The sequence below is a fragment of the Stenella coeruleoalba genome (assembly GCF_951394435.1).
Source record: "Stenella coeruleoalba genome assembly, contig: scaffold_98, whole genome shotgun sequence".
Lineage (NCBI taxonomy): Eukaryota > Metazoa > Chordata > Mammalia > Artiodactyla > Delphinidae > Stenella > Stenella coeruleoalba.
The window spans coordinates 147,666-169,107 of record NW_027646255.1 but is presented as its reverse complement, the minus strand read 5'-3'; the positions used below and the strand labels follow the sequence as shown (position 1 = coordinate 169,107).

The window sequence follows — 21,442 nt, the reverse complement described above, 5'->3', positions numbered from 1 at the left end:
CAACTCTGCAGGTTTAAGGTATTCTTCCTTCAGCTAAAACATGCATGTGGAACCCAGAGTATGATCAACCATGTGATCGGGAGACATGTTCAAATATGTCTCAGTTTTCCTCCCCTGGTACTCGGGTGCAACATTCCAGACGCTTTACTAACACTCTCCCCACTTGGAGAGTCAGCGCCTTTAACCTCCTGTTTGGCCCAGTTTGCAATTTCTGCGGAAGATGAACAGGAATAGCGAGAACCAATGAGAGACTAGCTGGAGGTGTCTGGACGGGCAAATTTAACTCTCATTTCCCACCAGGAAGAGGAAATAACCAAAGACTCAGCGTGCCGTGCCGGAACCAGATTAGGGCCTGAAGCCATCCTGCGGTGTTGCGGCCAGGTCACAAGAAAGCAAGTTGAAGAAAGGTGCTCAGGGGCACTGTAATTCACAAACATGCAGAGTTATAAATGACAGCTATCGTCCAAAAATAGACTGAAGTAAGGCTGCCAAGAGGACTTGAAAGCGGGGCAGAATTGCAGGAAACCGATTTCAGGAGGTAGACTGGAATTGCATTGAAAGCATAGGAAAAGAGGCAGAACGTCCACAATGATGCACTTGGCCAAAAAGGGCGTATGCGTTTTTTCCTGAATATATTCAGGAAAAAACGCATACGCCCTTTTTGGCCAACCAAGCAAGCTTGCAAAGGAAATCTGCACTACAATGAAGTCTCACTTCCCCCCGGTCAAAAGGGCCATCTGAAAAAAGTGTAAAATCCAGAAAGGCAGGACAGGCCATGGAGAACTGGGAGCCTTGTTATGCTGATGGGAGGGATGTAAATTGCCAACAGACACTCGGGAGAAGTGTATGGTGTTTCCTGAAACATCTAAAAAACAAAGCAACAGAGCCTAGGGCACTGACACTTATGGTCCTATAGCTTAGGGAAATTAAAATCAAAAAGACACAGCCACCCCAAAGTTTGGGACACCTCTGTTTACAAGAACCTCGTTTACAGTACAAGTTCAACATCGCAAAAAGTGAAAAATGGATAAAGAAGTTGTGGTATTTACTTACAAAGCAATATCACTCAGCAATGAAATCTGTGTCATCAGGCCCTTAGAAGCACAATGAGTGGATTCAGGTATGATGATTCTAACTGAAGTAAGTCACACAGAACAAGAAACATCATAAGATATCAGTAATACACGGAATGTAAACTTGGCTACACAGGAACTGAGTTACAGAACAGAACAGGGTCTCAAATTTAGAAAACCAACTTATGCTTGCTTAAGGGTAAAGGTGAGTTGGGGTGCTGCATAAAACCAGAGATTGAAATGAGCACAGATAAAGTTCCTTAAGTCAAATATGGAATAGACAAGAGCTACTCCTTGCTCAACGAAATGGACTCAACACCGCATATTAAACGCCTAAGAATGTACCTGACTAGTAAGTATCTTAAAATCTATGGATTGCTATGTCTCCGAAAGAGAATCAAGCATGTGTACAGGGGCATAAACGCAGCAGTGATAGGATTGGAGAGGTTCGGTGAGCAAATGAAGACCCTTTGAAGTCATATTGCATGGTACCCATTCCACGGGTTTCAACTACCCAGGTTTAAGGTATTCTTCCTTCAGCTAAAACATGCATGTGGAACCTAGAGTATGATCAACCATGTGATCGGGAGACGTGTTCAAATATGTCTCAGTTTTCCTCCCCTGGTACTCGGGTGCAACATTCCAGACGCTTTACTAACACTCTCCCGACTTGGAGAGTCAGTCCCTTTAACCTCCTGTTTGGCCCAGTTTGCAATTTCTGCGGAAGATGAACAGGAATAGCGAGAACCAATGAGAGGCTAGCTGGAGGTGTCTGGACGGGCAAATTTAACTCTCATTTCCCACCAGGAAGAGGAATTAAGTAAAGGCTCAGTGTGCCGTGCCGGAACCAGATTAGGGCCTGAAGCCATCCTGCGGTGTTGCGGCCAGCTCAAAAGAAAACGAGTTGAAGAAAGGAGCTCAGGGGCACTGTATTTCACAAACCTGCAGAGTTATAAATGACAGCTATCGTCCAAAAATAGACTGAAGTAAGGCTGCCAAGAGGACTTGAAAGCGGGGCAGAATTGCAGGAAACCGATTTCACGAGGTAGACTGGAATTGCATTGAAAGCATAGGAAAAGAGGCAGAACGTCCACAATGATGCACTTGGCCAAAAAGGGCGTATGCGTTTTTTCCTGAATATATTCAGGAAAAAACGCATACGCACTTTTTGGCCAACCAAGCAAGCTTGCAAAGGAAATCTGCACTACAATGAAGTCTCACTTCCCCCCGGTCAAAAGGGCCATCTGAAAAACGTTTAAAATCCAGAAAGGCAGGACAGGCCATGGAGAACTGGGAGCCTTGTTATGCTGATGGGCGGGATGTAAATTGCCAACAGACACTCGGGAGAAGTGTATGGTGTTTCCTGAAACATCTAAAAAACAAAGCAACAGAGCCTAGGGCACTTCCACTTATGGTCCTATAGCTTAGGGAAATTAAAATCAAAAAGACACAGCCACCCCAAAGTTTGGGACGCCTCTGTTTACAAGAACCTCGTTTACAGTACAAGTTCAACATCGTAGAAAGTGAAAAATGGATAAAGAACTTGTGGTACTTAGGTACAATGCAGTATCACTCAGCAATGAAATCTATGTCATCAGGCCCATAGCAGCATAATGAGTGGATTCAGGTACGATGATTCTAACTGAAATAAGTCACACAGAAAAAGAAACATCATAAGATATCACTAATACACGGAATGTAACCTTGGCTACACAGGAACTGCATTCCAAAACAGAACAGGGTCTCAAATTTAGCAAACCAACTTATGCTTGCTTATGGGGAAAGGTGAGTTGGGGTGCTGAATAAAACCAGAGATTGAAATGAGCACAGATAAAGTTCCTTAAGCCAAATATGGAATAGACAAGAGCTACTCCTTGCTCAACGAAATGGACTCAAAACCCCATATTAAACGCCTAAGAATGTACCTGACTAGTAAGTATCTTAAAACCTATGGATTGCTATGTCTCCGAAAGAGAATCAAGCATGTGTACAGGGGCATAAACGCAGCAGTGATAGGATTGGAGAGGTTCGGTGAGCAAATGAAGACCCTTTGAAGTCATATTGCATGGTACGCATTACACGGGTCTCAACTCTCCAGGTTTAAGGTATTCTTCCTTCAGCTAAAACATGCATGTGGAACCCAAGTATGATCAACCATGTGAACGGGAGACGTGTTCAAATATGTCTCAGTTTTTCTCCCCTGGTACTCGGGTGCAACATTCCAGACGCTTTACTAACACTCTCCCGACTTGGAGAGTCAGTCCCTTTAACCTCCTGTTTGGCCCAGTTTGCAATTTCTGCGGAGGATGAACAGGAATAGCGAGAACCAATGAGAGGCTAGCTGGAGGCGCCTGAACGGGCAAATTTAACTCTCATTTCCCACCAGGAAGAGGAATTAACCAAAGGCTCAGCATGCCGGGCCGGAACCAGATTAGGGCCTGAAGCCATCCTGCGGTGTTGTGGCCAGGTCACAAGAAAGCGAGTTGAAGAAAGGAGCTCAGGGGCACTGTAATTCACAAACCTGCAGAGTTATAAATGACAGCTATCGTCCAAAAATAGACTGAAGTAAGGCTGCCAAGAGGACTTGAAAGCGGGGCAGAATTGCAGGAAACCGATTTCAGGAGGTAGACTGGAATTGCATTGAAAGCATAGGAAAAGAGGCAGAACGTCCACAATGATGCACTTGGCCAAAAAGGGCGTATGCGTTTTTTCCTGAATATATTCAGGAAAAAACGCATACGCCCTTTTTGGCCAACCAAGCAAGCTTGCAAAGGAAATCTGCACTACAATGAAGTCTCACTTCCCCCCGGTCAAAAGGGCCATCTGAAAAAAGTGTAAAATCCAGAAAGGCAGGACAGGCCATGGAGAACTGGGAGCCTTGTTATGCTGCTGGGCGGGATGTAAATTGCCAACAACCACTCGGGAGAAGTGTATGGTGTTTCCTGAAACATCTAAAAAACAAAGCAACAGAACCTAGGGCACTTCCACTTATGGTCCTATAGATTAGGGAAATTAAAATCAAAAAGACACAGCCACCCCAAAGTTTGGAACGGCTCTGTTTACAAGAACCTCGTTTACAGTACAAGTTCAACATCGCAGAAAGTGAAAAATGGATAAAGAAGTTGTGGTATTTACTTACAAAGCAATATCACTCAGCAATGAAATCTGTGTCATCAGGCCCTTAGCAGCATAATGAGTGGATTCAGGTGCGATGATTCTAACTGAAATAAGTCACACAGAAAAAGAAACATCATAAGATATCACTAATACACGGAATGTAACCTTGGCTACACAGGAACTGCATTCCAAAACAGAACATGGTCTCAAATTTAGAAAACCCACTTATGCTTGCTTATGGGGAAAGGTGAGTTGGGGTGCTGCATAAAACCAGAGATTGAAATGAGCACAGATAAAGTTCCTTAAGCCAAATATGGAATAGACAAGAGCTACTCCTTGCTCAACGAAATGGACTCAAAACCCCATATTAAACGCCTAAGAATGTACCTGACTAGTAAGTATCTTAAAACCTATGGATTGCTATGTCTCCGAAAGAGAATCAAGCATGTGTACAGGGGCATAAACGCAGCAGTGATAGGATTGGAGAGGTTCGGTGAGCAAATGAAGACCCTTTGAAGTCATATTGCATGGTACCCATTAAACGGGTCTCAACTCTGCAGGTTTAAGGTATTCTTCCTTCAGCTAAAACATGCATGTGGAACCCAGAGTATGATCAACCATGTGATCGGGAGACATGTTCAAATATGTCTCAGTTTTCCTCCCCTGGTACTCGGGTGCAACATTCCAGACGCTTTACTAACACTCTCCCCACTTGGAGAGTCAGCGCCTTTAACCTCCTGTTTGGCCCAGTTTGCAATTTCTGCGGAAGATGAACAGGAATAGCGAGAACCAATGAGAGACTAGCTGGAGGTGTCTGGACGGGCAAATTTAACTCTCATTTCCCACCAGGAAGAGGAAATAACCAAAGACTCAGCGTGCCGTGCCGGAACCAGATTAGGGCCTGAAGCCATCCTGCGGTGTTGCGGCCAGGTCACAAGAAAGCAAGTTGAAGAAAGGTGCTCAGGGGCACTGTAATTCACAAACATGCAGAGTTATAAATGACAGCTATCGTCCAAAAATAGACTGAAGTAAGGCTGCCAAGAGGACTTGAAAGCGGGGCAGAATTGCAGGAAACCGATTTCAGGAGGTAGACTGGAATTGCATTGAAAGCATAGGAAAAGAGGCAGAACGTCCACAATGATGCACTTGGCCAAAAAGGGCGTATGCGTTTTTTCCTGAATATATTCAGGAAAAAACGCATACGCCCTTTTTGGCCAACCAAGCAAGCTTGCAAAGGAAATCTGCACTACAATGAAGTCTCACTTCCCCCCGGTCAAAAGGGCCATCTGAAAAAAGTGTAAAATCCAGAAAGGCAGGACAGGCCATGGAGAACTGGGAGCCTTGTTATGCTGATGGGAGGGATGTAAATTGCCAACAGACACTCGGGAGAAGTGTATGGTGTTTCCTGAAACATCTAAAAAACAAAGCAACAGAGCCTAGGGCACTGACACTTATGGTCCTATAGCTTAGGGAAATTAAAATCAAAAAGACACAGCCACCCCAAAGTTTGGGACACCTCTGTTTACAAGAACCTCGTTTACAGTACAAGTTCAACATCGCAAAAAGTGAAAAATGGATAAAGAAGTTGTGGTATTTACTTACAAAGCAATATCACTCAGCAATGAAATCTGTGTCATCAGGCCCTTAGAAGCACAATGAGTGGATTCAGGTATGATGATTCTAACTGAAGTAAGTCACACAGAACAAGAAACATCATAAGATATCAGTAATACACGGAATGTAAACTTGGCTACACAGGAACTGAGTTACAGAACAGAACAGGGTCTCAAATTTAGAAAACCAACTTATGCTTGCTTAAGGGTAAAGGTGAGTTGGGGTGCTGCATAAAACCAGAGATTGAAATGAGCACAGATAAAGTTCCTTAAGTCAAATATGGAATAGACAAGAGCTACTCCTTGCTCAACGAAATGGACTCAACACCGCATATTAAACGCCTAAGAATGTACCTGACTAGTAAGTATCTTAAAATCTATGGATTGCTATGTCTCCGAAAGAGAATCAAGCATGTGTACAGGGGCATAAACGCAGCAGTGATAGGATTGGAGAGGTTCGGTGAGCAAATGAAGACCCTTTGAAGTCATATTGCATGGTACCCATTCCACGGGTTTCAACTACCCAGGTTTAAGGTATTCTTCCTTCAGCTAAAACATGCATGTGGAACCTAGAGTATGATCAACCATGTGATCGGGAGACGTGTTCAAATATGTCTCAGTTTTCCTCCCCTGGTACTCGGGTGCAACATTCCAGACGCTTTACTAACACTCTCCCCACTTGGAGAGTCAGTCCCTTTAACCTCCTGTTTGGCCCAGTTTGCAATTTCTGCGGAAGATGAACAGGAATAGCGAGAACCAATGAGAGGCTAGCTGGAGGTGTCTGGACGGGCAAATTTAACTCTCATTTCCCACCAGGAAGAGGAATTAAGTAAAGGCTCAGTGTGCCGAGCCGGAACCAGATTAGGGCCTGAAGCCATCCTGCGGTGTTGCGGCCAGCTCAAAAGAAAACGAGTTGAAGAAAGGAGCTCAGGGGCACTGTATTTCACAAACCTGCAGAGTTATAAATGACAGCTATCGTCCAAAAATAGACTGAAGTAAGGCTGCCAAGAGGACTTGAAAGCGGGGCAGAATTGCAGGAAACCGATTTCACGAGGTAGACTGGAATTGCATTGAAAGCATAGGAAAAGAGGCAGAACGTCCACAATGATGCACTTGGCCAAAAAGGGCGTATGCGTTTTTTCCTGAATATATTCAGGAAAAAACGCATACGCACTTTTTGGCCAACCAAGCAAGCTTGCAAAGGAAATCTGCACTACAATGAAGTCTCACTTCCCCCCGGTCAAAAGGGCCATCTGAAAAACGTTTAAAATCCAGAAAGGCAGGACAGGCCATGGAGAACTGGGAGCCTTGTTATGCTGATGGGCGGGATGTAAATTGCCAACAGACACTCGGGAGAAGTGTATGGTGTTTCCTGAAACATCTAAAAAACAAAGCAACAGAGCCTAGGGCACTTCCACTTATGGTCCTATAGCTTAGGGAAATTAAAATCAAAAAGACACAGCCACCCCAAAGTTTGGGACGCCTCTGTTTACAAGAACCTCGTTTACAGTACAAGTTCAACATCGTAGAAAGTGAAAAATGGATAAAGAACTTGTGGTACTTAGGTACAATGCAGTATCACTCAGCAATGAAATCTATGTCATCAGGCCCATAGCAGCATAATGAGTGGATTCAGGTACGATGATTCTAACTGAAATAAGTCACACAGAAAAAGAAACATCATAAGATATCACTAATACACGGAATGTAACCTTGGCTACACAGGAACTGCATTCCAAAACAGAACAGGGTCTCAAATTTAGCAAACCAACTTATGCTTGCTTATGGGGAAAGGTGAGTTGGGGTGCTGAATAAAACCAGAGATTGAAATGAGCACAGATAAAGTTCCTTAAGCCAAATATGGAATAGACAAGAGCTACTCCTTGCTCAACGAAATGGACTCAAAACCCCATATTAAACGCCTAAGAATGTACCTGACTAGTAAGTATCTTAAAACCTATGGATTGCTATGTCTCCGAAAGAGAATCAAGCATGTGTACAGGGGCATAAACGCAGCAGTGATAGGATTGGAGAGGTTCGGTGAGCAAATGAAGACCCTTTGAAGTCATATTGCATGGTACCCATTCCACGGGTTTCAACTACCCGGTTTTAGGTATTCTTCCTTCAGGTAAAACATGCATGTGGAACCCAGAGTATGATCAACCATGTGATCGGGAGACGTGTTCAAATATGTCTCAGTTTTCCTCCCCTGGTACTCGGGTGCAACATTCCAGACGCTTTACTAACACTCTCCCCAGTTGGAGAGTCAGCGCCTTTAACCTCCTGTTTGGCACAGTTTGCAATTTCTGCGGAAGATGAACAGGAATAGCGAGAACCAATGAGAGACTAGCTGGAGGTGTCTGGACGGGCAAATTTAACTCTCATTTCCCAACAGGAAGAGGAAATAACCAAAGGCTCAGCGTGCCGTGCCGGAACCAGATTAGGGCCTGAAGCCATCCTGCGGTGTTGCGGCCAGCTCAAAAGAAAGCGAGTTGAAGAAAGGAGCTCAGGGGCACTGTAATTCACAAACCTGCAGAGTTATAAATGACAGCTATCGTCCAAAAATAGACTGAAGTAAGGCTGCCAAGAGGACTTGAAAGCGGGGCAGAATTGCAGGAAACCGATTTCAGGAGGTAGACTGGAATTGCATTGAAAGCATAGGAAAAGAGGCAGAACGTCCACAATGATGCACTTGGCCAAAAAGGGCGTATGCGTTTTTTCCTGAATATATTCAGGAAAAAACGCATACGCCCTTTTTGGCCAACCAAGCAAGCTTGCAAAGGAAATCTGCACTACAATGAAGTCTCACTTCCCCCCGGTCAAAAGGGCCATCTGAAAAAAGTGTAAAATCCAGAAAGGCAGGACAGGCCATGGAGAACTGGGAGCCTTGTTATGCTGATGGGCGGGATGTAAATTGCCAACAGACACTCGGGAGAAGTGTATGGTGTTTCCTGAAACATCTAAAAAACAAAGCAACAGAGCCTAGGGTACTGCCACTTATGGTCCTATAGCTTAGGGAAATTAAAATCAAAAAGACACAGCCACCCCAAAGTTTGGGATGCCTCTGTTTACAAGAACCTCGTTTACAGTACAAGTTCAACATCGCAGAAAGTGAAAAATGGATAAAGAAGTTGTGGTATTTACTTAAAAAGCAATATCACTCAGCAATGAAATCTATGTCATCAGGCCCTTAGCATCACAATGAGTGGATTCAGGTATGATGATTCTAACTGAAATAAGTCACACAGAAAAAGAAACATCATAAGATATCAGTAATACACGGAATGTAAACTTGGCTACACAGGAACTGAATTACAGAACAGAACAGGGTCTCAAATTTAGAAAACCAACTTATGCTTGCTTAAGGGGAAAGGTGAGTTGGGGTGCTGCATAAAACCAGAGATTGAAATGAGCACAGATAAAGTTCCTTAAGTCAAATATGGAATAGACAAGAGCTACTCCTTGCTCAACGAAATGGACTCAACACCGCATATTAAACGCCTAAGAATGTACCTGACTAGTAAGTATCATAAAACCTATGGATTGCTATGTCTCCAAAAGAGAATCAAGCATGTGTACAGGGGCATAAACGCAGCAGTGATAGGATTGGAGAGGTTCGGTGAGCAAATGAAGACCCTTTGAAGTCATATTGCATGGTACCCATTACACGGGTCTCAACTCTCCAGGTTTAAGGTATTCTTCCTTCAGCTAAAACATGCATGTGGAACCCAAGTATGATCAACCATGTGAACGGGAGACGTGTTCAAATATGTCTCAGTTTTCCTCCCCTGGTACTCGGGTGCAACATTCCAGACGCTTTACTAACACTCTCCCCACTTGGAGAGTCAGCGCCTTTAACCTCCTGTTTGGCCAGTTTGCAATTTCTGCGGAAGATGAACAGGAATAGCGAGAACCAATGAGAGGCTAGCTGGAGGTGTCTGGACGGGCAAATTTAACTCTCATTTCCCACCAGGAAGAGGAAATAACCAAAGGCTCAGCGTGCCGTACCGGAACCAGATTAGGGCCTGAAGCCATCCTGCGGTGTTGCGGCCAGCTCAAAAGAAAGCGAGTTGAAGAAAGGAGCTCAGGGTCACTGTAATTCACAAACCTGCAGAGTTATAAATGACAGCTATCGTCCAAAAATAGACTGAAGTAAGGCTGCCAAGAGGACTTGAAAGCGGGGCAGAATTGCAGGAAACCGATTTCAGGAGGTAGGCTGGAATTGCATTGAAAGCATAGGAAAAGAGGCAGAACGTCCACAATGATGCACTTGGCCAAAAAGGGCGTATGCGTTTTTTCCTGAATATATTCAGGAAAAAACGCATACGCACTTTTTGGCCAACCAAGCAAGCTTGCAAAGGAAATCTGCACTACAATGAAGTCTCACTTCCCCCCGGTCAAAAGGGCCATCTGAAAAAAGTGTAAAATCCAGAAAGGCAGGACAGGCCATGGAGAACTGGGAGCCTTGTTATGCTGATGGGCGGGATGTAAATTGCCAACAACCACTCGGGAGAAGTGTATGGTGTTTCCTGAAACATCTAAAAAACAAAGCAACAGAACCTAGGGCACTTCCACTTATGGTCCTATAGCTTAGGGAAATTAAAATCAAAAAGACACAGCCACCCCAAAGTTTGGAACGGCTCTGTTTACAAGAACCTCGTTTACAGTACAAGTTCAACATCGCAGAAAGTGAAAAATGGATAAAGAAGTTGTGGTATTTACTTACAAAGCAATATCACTCAGCAATGAAATCTGTGTCATCAGGCCCTTAGCAGCACAATGAGTGGATTCAGGTATGATGATTCTAACTGAAATAAGTCACACAGAAAAAGAAACATCATAAGATATCAGTAATACACGGAATGTAAACTTGGCTACACAGGAACTGAATTACAGAACAGAACAGGGTCTCAAATTTAGAAAACCAACTTATTCTTGCTTAAGGGTAAAGGTGAGTTGGGGTGCTGCATAAAACCAGAGATTGAAATGAGCACAGATAAAGTTCCTTAAGCCAAATATGGAATAGACAAGAGCTACTCCTTGCTCAACGAAATGGACTCAACACCCCATATTAAACGCCTAAGAATGTACCTGACTAGTAAGTATCTTAAAACCTATGGATTGCTATGTCTGCGAAAGAGAATCAAGCATGTGTACAGGGGCATAAACGCAGCAGTGATAGGATTGGAGAGGTTCGGTGAGCAAATGAAGACCCTTTGAAGTCATATTGCATGGTACCCATTCCACGGGTCTCAACTCTCCAGGTTTAAGGTATTCTTCCTTCAGCTAAAACATGCATGTGGAACCCAGAGTATGATCAACCATGTGAACGGGAGACGTGTTCAAATATGTCTCAGTTTTCCTCCCCTGGTACTCGGGTGCAACATTCCAGACGCTTTACTAACACTCTCCCGACTTGGAGAGTCAGTCCCTTTAACCTCCTGTTTGGCCCAGTTTGCAATTTCTGCGGAAGATGAACAGGAATAGCGAGAACCAATGAGAGGCTAGCTGGAGGTATCTGGACTGGCAAATTTAACTCTCATTTCCCACCAGGAAGAGGAATTAACCAAAGGCTCAGCATTCCGGGCCGGAACCAGATTAGGGCCTGAAGCCATCCTGCGGTGTTGCGGCCAGGTCACAAGAAAGAGAGTTGAAGAAAGGAGCTCAGGGGCACTGTAATTCACAAACCTGCAGAGTTATAAATGACAGCTATCGTCCAAAAATAGACTGAAGTAAGGCTGCCAAGAGGACTTGAAAGCGGGGCAGAATTGCAGGAAACCGATTTCAGGAGGTAGACTGGAATTGCATTGAAAGCATAGGAAAAGAGGCAGAACGTCCACAATGATGCACTTGGCCAAAAAGGGCGTATGCGTTTTTTCCTGAATATATTCAGGAAAAAACGCATACGCACTTTTTGGCCAACCAAGCAAGCTTGCAAAGGAAATCTGCACTACAATGAAGTCTCACTTCCCCCCGGTCAAAAGGGCCATCTGAAAAAAGTGTAAAATCCAGAAAGGCAGGACAGGCCATGGAGAACTGGGAGCCTTGTTATGCTGAAGGGCGGGATGTAAATTGCCAACAGACACTCAGGAGAAGTGTATGGTGTTTCCTGAAACATCTAAAAAACAAAGCAACAGAACCTAGGGCACTGCCACTTATGGTCCTATAGCTTAGGGAAATTAAAATCAAAAAGACACAGCCACCCCAAATTTTGGAACGGCACTGTTTACAAGAACCTCGTTTACAGTACAAGTTCAACATCGCAGAAAGTGAAAAATGGATAAAGAAGTTGTGGTATTTACTTACAAAGCAATATCACTCAGCAATGAAATCTATGTCATCAGGCCCGTAGCAGCATAATGAGTGGATTCAGGTACGATGATTCTAACTGAAATAAGTCACACAGAAAAAGAAACATCTTAAGATATCACTAATACACGGAATGTAAACTTGGCTACACAGGAACTGCATTCCAAAACAGAACAGGGTCTCAAATTTAGAAAACCAACTTATGCTTGCTTAAGGGTAAAGGTGAGTTGGGGTGCTGCATAAAACCAGAGATTGAAATGAGCACAGATAAAGTTCCTTAAGCCAAATATGGAATAGACAAGAGCTACTCCTTGCTCAACGAAATGGACTCAAAACCCCATATTAAACCCCTAAGAATGTACCTGACTAGTAAGTATCTTAAAACCTATGGATTGCTATGTCTCCAAAAGAGAATCAAGCGTGTGTACAGGGGAATAAACGCAGCAGTGATAGGATTGGAGAGGTTCGGTGAGCAAATGAAGACCCTTTGAAGTCATATTGCATGGTACCCATTCCACGGGTTTCAAATACCCAGGTTTAAGGTATTCTTCCTTCAGCTAAAACATGCATGTGGAACCTAGAGTATGATCAACCATGTGATCGGGAGACGTGTTCAAATATGTCTCAGTTTTCGTACCCTGGTACTCGTGTGCAACATTCCAGACGCTTTACTAACACTCTCCCCACTTGGAGAGTCAGCGCCTTTAACCTCCTGTTTGGCCCAGTTTGCAATTTCTGCGGAAGATGAACAGGAATAGCGAGAACAAATGAGAGGCTAGCTGGAGGTGTCTGGACGGGCAAATTTAACTCTCATTTCCCACCAGGAAGAGGAATTAACCAAAGGCTCAGCATGCCGGGCCGGAACCAGATTAGGGCCTGAAGCCATCCTGCGGTGTTGCGGCCAGGTCACAAGAAAGCGAGTTGAAGAAAGGAGCTCAGGGGCACTGTAATTCACAAACCTGCAGAGTTATAAATGACAGCTATTGTCCAAAAATAGACTGAAGTAAGGCTGCCAAGAGGACTTGAAAGCGGGGCAGAATTGCAGGAAACCGATTTCAGGAGGTAGACTGGAATTGCATTGAAAGCATAGGAAAAGAGGCAGAACGTCCACAATGATGCACTTGGTCAAAAAGGGCGTATGCGTTTTTTCCTGAATATATTCAGGAAAAAACGCATACGCCCTTTTTGGCCAACCAAGCAAGCTTGCAAAGGAAATCTGCACTACAATGAAGTCTCACTTCCCCCCAGTCAAAAGGGCCATCTGAAAAAAGTGTAAAATCCAGAAAGGCAGGACAGGCCATGGAGAACTGGGAGCCTTGTTATGGTGATGGGCGGGATGTAAATTGCCAACAGACACTCGGGAGAAGTGTATGGTGTTTCCTGAAACATCTAAAAAACAAAGCAACAGAACCTAGGGCACTTCCACTTATGGTCCTATAGCTTAGGGAAATTAAAATCAAAAAGACACAGCCACCCCAAAGTTTGGAACGCCTCTGTTTACAAGAACCTCGTTTACAGTACAAGTTCAACATCGCAGAAAGTGAAAAATGGATAAAGAAGTTGTGGTATTTACTTACAAAGCAATATCACTCAGCAATGAAATCTGTGTCATCAGGCCCTTAGCAGCACAATGAGTGGATTCAGGTATGATGATTCTAACTGAAATAAGTCACACAGAAAAAGAAACATCATAAGATATCAGTAATACACGGAATGTAAACTTGGCTACACAGGAACTGAATTACAGAACAGAACAGGGTCTCAAATTTAGAAAACCAACTTATGCTTGCTTAAGGGTAAAGGTGAGTTGGGGTGCTGCATAAAACCAGAGATTGAAATGAGCACAGATAAAGTTCCTTAAGCCAAATATGGAATAGACAAGAGCTACTCCTTGCTCAACGAAATGGACTCAACACCCCATATTAAACGCCTAAGAATGTACCTGACTAGTAAGTATCTTAAAACCTATGGATTGCTATGTCTCCGAAAGAGAATCAAGCATGTGTACAGGGGCATGAACGCAGCAGTGATAGGATTGGAGAGGTTCGGTGAGCAAATGAAGACCCGTTGAAGTCATATTGCATGGTACCCATTACACGGGTCTTAACTCTCCAGGTTTAAGGTATTCTTCCTTCAGCTAAAACATGCATGTGGAACCTAGAGTATGATCAACCATGTGATCGGGAGACGTGTTCAAATATGTCTCAGTTTTCGTACCCTGGTACTCGTGTGCAACATTCCAGACGCTTTACTAACACTCTCCCCACTTGGAGAGTCAGCGCCTTTAACCTCCTGTTTGGCCCAGTTTGCAATTTCTGCGGAAGATGAACAGGAATAGCGAGAACCAATGAGAGGCTAGCTGGAGGTGTCTGGACGGGCAAATTTAACTCTCATTTCCCACCAGGAAGAGGAAATAACCAAAGGCTCAGCGTGCTGTACCGGAACCAGATTAGGGCCTGAAGCCATCCTGCGGTGTTGCGGCCAGCTCAAAAGAAAGCGAGTTGAAGAAAGGAGCTCAGGGGCACTGTAATTCACAAACCTGCAGAGTTATAAATGACAGCTATCATCCAAAAATAGACTGAAGTAAGGCTGCCAAGAGGACTTGAAAGCGGGGCAGAATTGCAGGAAACCGATTTCAGGAGGTAGACTGGAATTGCATTGAAAGCATAGGAAAAGAGGCAGAACGTCCACAATGATGCACTTGGCCAAAAAGGGCGTATGCGTTTTTTCCTGAATATATTCAGGAAAAAACGCATACGCCCTTTTTGGCCAACCAAGCAAGCTTGCAAAGGAAATCTGCACTACAATGAAGTCTCACTTCCCCCCGGTCAAAAGGGCCATCTGAAAAAAGTGTAAAATCCAGAAAGGCAGGACAGGCCATGGAGAACTGGGAGCCTTGTTATGCTGATGGGCGGGATGTAAATTGCCAACAACCACTCGGGAGAAGTGTATGGTGTTTCCTGAAACATCTAAAAAACAAAGCAACAGAACCTAGGGCACTTCCACTTATGGTCCTATAGCTTAGGGAAATTAAAATCAAAAAGACACAGCCACCCCAAAGTTTGGGACGGCTCTGTTTACAAGAACCTCATTTACAGTACAAGTTCAACATCGCAGAAAGTGAAAAATGGATAAAGAAGTTGTGGTATTTACTTACAAAGCAATATCACTCAGCAATGAAATCTGTGTCATCAGGCCCTTAGCAGCACAATGAGTGGATTCAGGTATGATGATTCTAACTGAAATAAGTCACACAGAAAAAGAAATATCATAAGATATCAGTAATACACGGAATGTAAACTTGGCTACACAGGAACTGAATTACAGAACAGAACAGGGTCTCAAATTTAGAAAACCAACTTATGCTTGCTTAAGGGTAAAGGTGAGTTGGGGTGCTGCATAAAACCAGAGATTGAAATGAGCACAGATAAAGTTCCTTAAGCCAAATATGGAATAGACAAGAGCTACTCCTTGCTCAACGAAATGGACTCAACACCGCATATTAAACGCCTAAGAATGTACCTGACTAGTAAGTATCTTAAAACCTATAGATTGCTATGTCTCCGAAAGCGAATCAAGCATGTGTACAAGGGCATAAACGCAGCAGTGATAGGATTGGAGAGGTTCGGTGAGCAAATGAAGACCCTTTGAAGTCATATTGCATGGTACCCATTACACGGGTCTCAACTCTCCAGCTTTAAGGTATTCTTCCTTCAGCTAAAACATGCATGTGGAACCCAAGTATGATCAACCATGTGAACGGGAGACGTGTTCAAATATGTCTCAGTTTTCGTACCCTGGTACTCGGGTGCAACATTCCAGACGCTTTACTAACACTCTCCCCACTTGGAGAGTCAGCGCCTTTAACCTCCTGTTTGGCCCAGTTTGCAATTTCTGTGGAAGATGAACAGGAATAGTGAGAACCAATGAGAGGCTAGCTGGAGGTGTCTGGACGGGCAAATTTAACTCTCATTTCCCACCAGGAAGAGGAAATAACCAAAGGCTCAGCGTGCCATACCGGAACCAGATTAGGGCCTGAAGCCATCCTGCGGTGTTGCGGCCAGCTCAAAAGAAAGCGAGTTGAAGAAAGGAGCTCAGGGGCACTGTAATTCACAAACCTGCAGAGTTATAAATGACAGCTATCGTCCAAAAATAGGCTGAAGTAAGGCTGCCAAGAGGACTTGAAAGCGGGGCAGAATTGCAGGAAACCGATTTCAGGAGGTAGACTGGAATTGCATTGCAAGCATAGGAAAAGAGGCAGAACGTCCACAATGATGCACTTGGCCAAAAAGGGCGTATGCGTTTTTTCCTGAATATATTCAGGAAAAAACGCATACGCCCTTTTTGGCCAACCAAGCAAGCTTGCAAAGAAAATCTGCACTACAATGAAGTCTCACTTCCCCCCGGTCAAAAGGGCCATCTGAAAAAAGTGTAAAATCCAGAAAGGCAGGACAGGCCATGGAGAACTGGGAGCCTTGTTATGCTGATGGGCGGGATGTAAATTGCCAACAACCACTCGGGAGAAGTGTATGGTGTTTCCTGAAACATCTAAAAGACAAAGCAACAGAACCTAGGGCACTTCCACTTATGGTCCTATAGCTTAGGGAAATTAAAATCAAAAAGACACAGCCACCCCAAAGTTTGGAACGGCTCTGTTTACAAGAACCTCGTTTACAGTACAAGTTCAACATCGCAGAAAGTGAAAAATGGATAAAGAAGTTGTGGTATTTACTTACAAAGCAATATCACTCAGCAATGAAATCTGTGTCATCAGGCCCTTAGCAGCACAATGAGTGGATTCAGGTATGATGATTCTAACTGAAGTAAGTCACACAGAAAAAGAAACATCATAAGATATCAGTAATACACGGAATGTAAACTTGGCTACACAGGAACTGAATTACAGAACAGAACAGGGTCTCAAATTTAGAAAACCAACTTATGCTTGCTTAAGGGTAAAGGTGAGTTGGGGTGCTGCATAAAACCAGAGATTGAAATGAGCACAGATAAAGTTCCTTAAGCCAAATATGGAATAGACAAGAGCTACTCCTTGCTCAACGAAATGGACTCAACACCGCATATTAAACGCCTCAGAATGTACCTGACTAGTAAGTATCTTAAAACCTATGGATTGCTATGTCTCCGAAAGAGAATCAAGCATGTGTACAGGGGCATAAATGCAGCAGTGATAGGATTGGAGAGGTTCGGTGAGCAAATGAAGACCCTTTGAAGTCATATTGCATGGTACCCATTCCACGGGTTTCAAATACCCAGGTTTAAGGTATTCTTCCTTCAGCTAAAACATGCATGTGGAACCTAGAGTATGATCAACCATGTGATCGGGAGACGTGTTCAAATATGTCTCAGTTTTCGTACCCTGGTACTCGTGTGCAACATTCCAGACGCTTTACTAACACTCTCCCCACTTGGAGAGTCAGCGCCTTTAACCTCCTGTTTGGCCCAGTTTGCAATTTCTGCGGAAGATGAACAGGAATAGCGAGAACCAATGAGAGGCTAGCTGGAGGTGTCTGGACGGGCAAATTTAACTCTCATTTCCCACCAGGAAGAGGAAATAACCAAAGGCTCAGCGTGCCGTACCGGAACCAGATTAGGGCCTGAAGCCATCCTGCGGTGTTGCGGCCAGCTCAAAAGAAAGCGAGTTGAAGAAAGGAGCTCAGGGGCACTGTAATTCACAAACCTGCAGAGTTATAAATGACAGCTATCGTCCAAAAATAGACTGAAGTAAGGCTGCCAAGAGGACTTGAAAGCGGGGCAGAATTGCAGGAAACCGATTTCAGGAGGTAGACTGGAATTGCATTGAAAGCATAGGAAAAGAGGCAGAACGTCCACAATGATGCACTTGGCCAAAAAGGGCGTATGCGTTTTTTCCTGAATATATTCAGGAAAAAACGCATACGCCCTTTTTGGCCAACCAAGCAAGCTTGCAAAGGAAATCTGCACTACAATGAAGTCTCACTTCCCCCCGGTCAAAAGGGCCATCTGAAAAAAGTGTAAAATCCAGAAAGGCAGGACAGGCCATGGAGAACTGGGAGCCTTGTTATGCTGAAGGGCGGGATGTAAATTGCCAACAGACACTCGGGAGAAGTGTATGGTGTTTCCTGAAACATCTAAAAAACAAAGCAACAGAACCTAGGGCACTGCCACTTATGGTCCTATAGCTTAGGGAAATTAAAATCAAAAAGACACAGCCACCCCAAAGTTTGGAACGGCACTGTTTACAAGAACCTCGTTTACAGTACAAGTTCAACATCGCAGAAAGTGAAAAATGGATAAAGAAGTTGTGGTATTTACTTACAAAGCAATATCACTCAGCAATGAAATCTATGTCATCAGGCCCGTAGCAGCATAATGAGTGGATTCAGGTACGATGATTCTAACTGAAATAAGTGACACAGAAAAAGAAACATCATAAGATATCACTAATACACGGAATGTAAACTTGGCTACACAGGAACTGCATTCCAAAACAGAACAGGGTCTCAAATTTAGAAAACCAACTTATGCTTGCTTAAGGGTAAAGGTGAGTTGGGGTGCTGCATAAAACCAGAGATTGAAATAAGCACAGATAAAGTTCCTTAAGCCAAATATGGAATAGACAAGAGCTACTCCTTGCTCAACGAAATGGACTCAAAACCCCATATTAAACCCCTAAGAATGTACCTGACTAGTAAGTATCTTAAAACCTATGGATTGCTATGTCTCCGAAAGAGAATCAAGCGTGTGTACAGGGGAATAAACGCAGCAGTGATAGGATTGGAGAGGTTCGGTGAGCAAATGAAGACCCTTTGAAGTCATATTGCATGGTACCCATTCCACGGGTCTCAACTACCCAGGTTTAAGGTATTCTTCCTTCAGCTAAAACATGCATGTGGAACCCAGAGTATGATCAACCATGTGAACGGGAGACGTGTTCAAATATGTCTCAGTTTTCCTCCCCTGGTACTCGGGTGCAACATTCCAGACGCTTTACTAACACTATCCCCACTTGGAGAGTCAGTCCCTTTAACCTCCTGTTTGGCCCAGTTTGCAATTTCTGCGGAAGATGAACAGGAATAGCGAGAACCAATGAGAGGCTAGCTGGAGGTGTCTGGACGGGCAAATTTAACTCTCATTTCCCACCAGGAAGAGGAATTAACCAAAGGCTCAGCATGCCGGGCCGGAACAAGATTAGGGCCTGAAGCCATCCTGCGGTGTTGCGGCCAGGTCACAAGAAAGCGAGTTGAAGAAAGGAGCTCAGGGGCACTGTAATTCACAAACCTGCAGAGTTATAAATGACAGCTATCGTCCAAAAATAGACTGAAGTAAGGCTGCCAAGAGGACTTGAAAGCGGGGCAGAATTGCAGGAAACCGATTTCAGGAGGTAGACTGGAATTGCATTGAAAGCATAGGAAAAGAGGCAGAACGTCCACAATGATGCACTTGGCCAAAAAGGGCGTATGCGTTTTTTCCTGAATATATTCAGGAAAAAACGCATACGCCCTTTTTGGCCAACCAAGCAAGCTTGCAAAGGAAATCTGCACTACAATGAAGTCTCACTTCCCCCCGGTCAAAAGGGCCATCTGAAAAAAGTGTAAAATCCAGAAAGGCAGGACAGGCCATGGAGAACTGGGAGCCTTGTTATGGTGATGGGCGGGATGTAAATTGCCAACAACCACTCGGGAGAAGTGTATGGTGTTTCCTGAAACATCTAAAAAACAAAGCAACAGAACCTAGGGCACTTCCACTTATGGTCCTATAGCTTAGGGAAATTAAAATCAAAAAGACACAGCCACCCCAAAGTTTGGAACGGCTCTGTTTACAAGAACCTCGTTTACAGTACAAGTTCAACATCGCAGAAAGTGAAAAATGGATAAAGAAGTTGTGGTATTTACTTACAAAGCAATATCACTCAGCAATGAAATCTGTGTCATCAGGCCCTTAGCAGCACAATGAGTGGATTCAGGTATGATGATTCTAACTGAAGTAAGTCACACAGAAAAAGAAACATCATAAGATATCAGTAATACACGGAATGTAAACTTGGCTACACAGGAACTGAATTACAGAACAGAACAGGGTCTCAAATTTAGAAAACCAACTTATTCTTGCTTAAGGGTAAAGGTGAGTTGGGGTGCTGCATAAAACCAGAGATTGAAATGAGCACAGATAAAGTTCCTTAAGCCAAATATGGAATAGACAAGAGCTACTCCTTGCTCAATGAAATGGACTCAACACCCCATATTAAACGCCTAAGAATGTACCTGACTAGTAAGTATCTTAAAACCTATGGATTGCTATGTCTCCGAAAGAGAATCAAGCATGTGTACAGGGGCATGAACGCAGCAGTGATAGGATTGGAGAGGTTCGGTGAGCAAATGAAGACCCTTTGAAGTCATATTGCATGGTACCCATTACACGGGTCTTAACTCTCCAGGTTTAAGGTATTCTTCCTTCAGCTAAAACATGCATGTGGAACCTAGAGTATGATCAACCATGTGATCGGGAGACGTGTTCAAATATGTCTCAGTTTTCGTACTCTGGTACTCGTGTGCAACATTCCAGACGCTTTACTAACACTCTCCCCACTTGGAGAGTCAGCGCCTTTAACCTCCTGTTTGGCCCAGTTTGCAATTTCTGCGGAAGATGAACAGGAATAGCGAGAACAAATGAGAGGCTAGCTGGAGGTGTCTGGACGGGCAAATTTAACTCTCATTTCCCACCAGGAAGAGGAAATAACCAAAGGCTCAGCGTGCCGTACCGGAACCAGATTAGGGCCTGAAGCCATCCTGCGGTGTTGCGGCCAGCTCAAAAGAAAGCGAGTTGAAGAAAGGAGCTCAGGGGCACTGTAATTCACAAACCTGCAGAGTTATAAATGACAGCTATCGTCCAAAAATAGACTGAAGTAAGGCTGCCAAGAGGACTTGAAAGCGGGGCAGAATTGCAGGAAACCGATTTCAGGAGGTAGACTGGAATTGCATTGAAAGCATAGGAAAAGAGGCAGAACGTCCACAATGATGCACTTGGCCAAAAAGGGCGTATGCGTTTTTTCCTGAATATATTCAGGTAAAAACGCATACGCCCTTTTTGGCCAACCAAGCAAGCTTGCAAAGGAAATCTGCACTACAATGAAGTCTCACTTCCCCCCGGTCAAAAGGGCCATCTGAAAAAAGTGTAAAATCCAGAAAGGCAGGACAGGCCATGGAGAACTGGGAGCCTTGTTATGCTGATGGGCGGGATGTAAATTGCCAACAGACACTCGGGAGAAGTGTATGGTGTTTCCTGAAACATCTAAAAAACAAAGCAACAGAACCTAGGGCACTTCCACTTATG

The 21,442-nt window shown here is 44.0% G+C and overlaps 1 long non-coding RNA gene across 7 annotated transcripts in view; it reads right to left on the bottom strand.

The window, feature by feature from the left end:
- Positions 1 to 21,442, bottom strand: part of LOC307181236 — a 1,179,595-nt gene that overhangs the window by 1,012,054 nt on the left and 146,099 nt on the right. For 6 of the 7 annotated variants that reach the window (XR_013826187.1, XR_013826188.1, XR_013826190.1 and 3 more), the window contains exon 4: positions 8,948 to 9,029. This is a non-coding gene — a long non-coding RNA (uncharacterized lncRNA). Of the gene's footprint in view, positions 1 to 8,947; positions 9,034 to 21,442 lie in introns of all 7 variants that reach the window. The other variant, XR_013826189.1, reaches the window with a different exon arrangement.